This window comes from Trachemys scripta, chromosome 1 (assembly GCF_013100865.1).
Source record: "Trachemys scripta elegans isolate TJP31775 chromosome 1, CAS_Tse_1.0, whole genome shotgun sequence".
Lineage (NCBI taxonomy): Eukaryota > Metazoa > Chordata > Testudines > Emydidae > Trachemys > Trachemys scripta.
The window spans coordinates 225451706-225456887 of NC_048298.1; the positions used below are offsets into that span (position 1 = coordinate 225451706).

Genomic DNA, 5182 nt, shown 5'->3' on the forward strand with positions numbered 1-5182 from the left:
CACTGTGGTCATCATTCACTTCAAACACATCAATGTATTGTACAATTCCATTGCCTTTTGAAATTCCAAGATCTGCATGAAAAATCCCAGTAGACATGCTGTAAATCCATATCTATGAAAGAAAGTTTTCATTGCATCAGTATCATATATATATATAATTTGGTCGTGCTGAATGAACAAATAGCCTTGAACTCCTCCTAGACTATTAGGTCATACCACAAGTCAGTGAAAAGGTAATTTTCCCTAGATTTGTAATAAGGTCTGGGATTTGACCTATGACCTTAATGTCACAAGATATTCATTAGCTCCATATAGAAATATACATTTTTTACAGATCTGGCAAAAAGCTATTTGATGGATACATTTTATTTGATGGATTTTATTATCTGGATAAACTGAATTAGCAGACCTCATTAATTTCTAAAACATAATTTATTTACACTGAGCTATAGCTATTCTTCACATGGGTAGCTAGCTCTCTTAGTACTTACTATATAAAAACATTTGCTAGGTAGAGAGCCTTTCACTTTAGTCATACTTCATAAACAGAATGAAGTAGGCATAAAGTTGTAATTGGAATAATTCCTTTTGGGTACAAAAATCCAGTATAAAATTTACAGATTAAATGAATGTTAGGCATCTAGAGAAGGACTGTTCTCTAGAAACTACTGTCACTGTTTTAGTATTTTGCTTTGTCCATGGGGCAGATGCTACATACACAGCTCAAAATTGTATTAGCCTTATTGGCCTGAAATTTTGTTATACCAATCTTTATTAAAATGAAGTAAAGGTTTTAAATCCTTACCGGTCTCTTAAATGGCAGGGGTGTGGGGGGTGAGGGAAGGGGAGAAATTACTAGAAAATAGACAAGTTGAAAAAATAAAAGAGAACCAAGTGTTTGAAAGCTTGAAATTCAAAATTAAGGTTACAATAAAAAATGGAGAGTATGGAAATGCACAGTTAAAATACACCAGTTGTTTTTAACTCTGTCCTCAGCACAAAATCATGAGACAACAGTTAGGGTGACCAGATAGCAAGTGTGAAAAATCAGGACAAGAGGTGGGGGTAATAGGCATCTATATAAGACAAAACACCAAATATCAGGACTGTCCCTATAAAATCGGGACATTTGGTCACCCTAACAACAGTACATACACATGCCATACCACTTTAGTAACAATACTACGACCTACAGCTATATATACAGGGCAGGTCCTGGCCTCCATTAAGGCTGCTTTGTCCAACTTTAAAGTAGCTTATCCAGCAACATAGGGATTCCCTCAGCGTAGGGGGATCTCCAGGTGGTGACATTGGGCTGACTTATTGCTCCTGGCCTTGTCATAGGTGGCATTTTAAGGGTATGTTTGGCAGAGGCTTCTCTGCGCTCCAGCTATCTCCAGCTGCTAAGTGCCACTTGTGTGGGCTGCTGCAGTCAGGTTTAGTTTAGAGAAGCCCATAGGCTATCTTATCCGCTACTGGGGGCTTTACTTGCCCCTGTTTGGGGAGGAAGGCTGACCTGAAGCCTCCTGTGCCACACACTACTCCAGCGTTTCTGAGGAGCTAGCTCTCAGAATGCATAGGTGCTGGAACAAGGAGTGCTGGGGGTACTGCCTCACCCCCAGGCTTGAAATGGTTTCCACCATATACAGGGTTTATAGTTTGGTTCAATGGCTTTCAGCACCCCCACTATAAAAATTGTTCCAGCGCCCCTGGATTCACCATCAGATTCTAACTGTGATTGTTACAAAGCAGGTCAAATTTTCAGACTAAACTACTTGGGTGACCGTTCAATGAGTTCCAGTTAAAGGATTAAACCTGATAAAAGGATAAATATCTATCACACCGAGAAGCAATTTAGAGTAGAGAAGTGACCTATAAAATGAACACATTCCAGTGTGCTAATCCAAAACATATTTCATAAAACAACTCTGAACTCTGAAACAGGTCTTGTTAAAACAGCTGACCTGTTAAAATTACGGGTTCAGTGCAGCAAACTTATATATTTTAACAGTTCTTCATGTGTTAGACTATGGCTTTAGGAAATGCTATAAAACATTTACCTCACAACTTTTCCCCGCCCCCCGCCCCCCCCCCCCAAAAAAAAACCAGTCAATGAATTCAAGGTATAAGGCATGTCACTGAAAGAATTCTGCCCCTGATGCCTCCTTCCATCATTCTTTCCCCTATAACTGAAACATTTTACCTGTACTTATCTGCCAAGTTTTTTTCTCTCCTCTTCATCTTCAAATTCCTCCTTATCACACACTTTTTCTTGGGATTTTTGAATCCAGGTGCCCCAATTCTCCCACCACAGAACAGATTTCCTCAGGGGTGAGAACTGGACCCCAAGAGTGTGTATTTGCCAATTACGTCATTAAATACAGGATAATCTAAAAGAGACATGTACACAGATGTACAGTGATTTAGGATGAGCCACCACACTCAGAACACGTGTCTCTTATCATCGTCTAACATGACCACTTTCAGGAGTGACCCAAAGAACTTGAACTGGGATTCTCCCAAATTTGCATAGGAGAGCAAAGAGTTTGAGAGACAGAAAGGTGAGATTCTAATTGTCATGAAAGCCAATTTTAACTATTTGAGGACCTAAGGCCTAAGGAGGGAGGGTTCCGGCTGGCGGGCGCGCGAGGAAGATGGAGACGATCCTGGAGCAGCAGCGGCGCTACCAATAGGAGTGGGAGCAGCTCATGGATGTGATGGCCAAGGAGACGCTGATTAAGAAATCCACATTACGTGACCAGATTAACTCTGATCACCGCACCCGAGCCATGCAGGACAGGTATATGGAAGTGAGTGGAAATCTGAAAGACTTGTATGATGATAAGGATAGGTTACGGAAGGAGGAGCTCAGCGCCATTTCAGGGCCAAATGAGTTTGCAGAATTCTATAATAGACTAAAACAGATCAAGGAATTTCACCGGAAGCACCCAAATGAGATCTGTGTACCGATGTCAGTGGAATTTGAGGAACTGTTGAAAGCCAGAGAGAACCCCAGTGAAGAGGCACAAAATCTAGTGGAGTTCACAGATGAAGAAGGTTATGGCCGGTACTTGGATCTTCATGATTGTTACCTCAAGTACATTAACTTAAAATCATCAGAGAAACTGGATTACATCACATACTTATCCACATTTGACCAACTCTTCGATATTCCCAAAGAGAGAAAAAATGCTGAATATAAAAGGTATCTTGAAATGCTTCTTGAGTACCTGCAGGATTACACAGATCGGGTGAAGCCACTGCTGGATCAGAATGAACTTTTTGGGAAGATTCAGAATGAGTTTGAGAAGAAGTGGGACAATGGAACGTTCCCTGGTTGGCCGAAAGAGACCAGCAGTGCACTTACCCATGCCGGAGCCCATCTGGATCTCTCAGCCTTTTCCTCTTGGGAGGAATTGGCCTCCCTGGGACTGGACAGATTAAAATCTGCTTTACTGGCTTTGGGTCTGAAATGCGGCGACACTCTGGAAGAGCGTGCTCAGAGGCTGTTCAGCACAAAAGGCAAATCCTTGGAAGCCCTTGATTCTTCCTTGTTTGCCAAGAATCCAAAGACAAAAGGAAGCAATAGAGTGAGGTCTTATTTTGTAAAAGAGTTCTGCACTCAGCAAATAGGCTTGAATGGAAAATAGATCTCAATGATCATTAGAAACCCCCCCTATATGCACATATATTTTCACAAGATTTGTGCCAATGTAACTCGAATAGAAGGCCACTGCCTTTAAACCATATCTGAGACAATCAGAATTGGAGTTTCAGTAAAGCTAATCAATTCTTCTTTTTTCCTCTCCCTCCTCCTAGATGCTAAAGTTATGAGTGCAAAACATCACTTATAAAAAAATCATTCACAAAAGTAAACAGTCTTACAATATAAAAGTGTGTAATAGATGACTTTTTAATTATTTGCTGTGCAGCCTATTATCAGATACACATAGTTCACTATGGGCCAAATTCTGCTGAGGCAGTGTTGCCAGCTGTTACAATCTTATCACAAGTCTTGCAATATATGTTTTTTCCCCTAAAAGACCCAGCTCCTAGAATCAGGTGATTACGAGACTCTCCATTTTCATTAAAGAAAAAAATATTTTAGCCCTCAGAGTTGCTGAGAAAAGCTGCAAATTTGAACCCTGAAACTTCAAAAGCCAGAAAGCAAATGAAAAGACACCACATTTTATTATTTTTTAAAATCTCATAATTTTTAAGTCAGTCTCATAATTTTAGGGTCTGACTCATGATTTTTGAACAGTGGGGATATCAGTAATGCAGTGGGGAATACACGGTCCCTTGCTCACTGATCCTGAGACCATTGCCCCAAATCTGACGGACTATGCTCCGGGAAAAAGGTCAGCAATGAGCAGCTCTCTGGTTGTCGTTGTTATGTGACCTCGTGGTCTAGTCATTGGTGGATTTGCATAAGCAGGTGCTGCAACAATGACACAGGCACAAGCTCACTAAACAAAAGAACCTCCTTTGTTCATTACTGCAAGAAGGTGCTCACTCCATGCAACTGTGAGTGCTGTTACAAAATGATACCCTCTCTCCCACAGTCAGGAAAAATAGAAGCACCCCTGCATTTCCAGTTGGAGTTACTTCCTGAACCAGGGGTCCATCCCATTTCTCAGGAGCCACACCCTTAAGGGACAGTCTGTGGGTGTGCCAAGAAGCATTCAGTCACCCAGCCAACCTATTAACTCTGTTACCACCATTCCCAGCTGTTGCCACAGGGAAGTTCCGCCAACAGGGAAGGTTATGAGTGGCTGTGAAACTAGGAGGGTCCATGGAGGGTCCAGCCGGAGGTTGTTTTTTGCTGGATAAGGTTCTCTGACTAATTCAAAACAAAGCAGATCAAATCAACCAGCAAAGTTCTTATGACAGAGGCACAAGCCTGATTATTGAACTACTGTCTAGTCTACGCTCCAAAGCAAATACTGTGCTTTCTCATTTAAAAAAAAAAAGCTTTGAAAAGACTCTACATTTCCAATCCTTTAAAATTGTTAAAAAATGTATGACTAAGTAGACTTTAATGTGTTGAACAAATTTTTAAAATGTGGGAATTTCCTGCCAGGACACTGAGCATAGTATAAAAAAGTTTCAACACTTATTGAAAAAAAAATTAATGCCTGTTTGCTGATGTAGGTGACATAAACCAAATATGCTCTGCTGT

General features: G+C 40.8%; 1 pseudogene; it reads left to right on the forward strand.

Annotated features, from left to right (window-relative positions):
* The first annotated feature begins 2654 nt into the window (after window positions 1-2654).
* LOC117878810 lies at window positions 2655-3650 on the forward strand (annotated as a pseudogene).
* Window positions 3651-5182: the final 1532 nt, after the last annotated feature.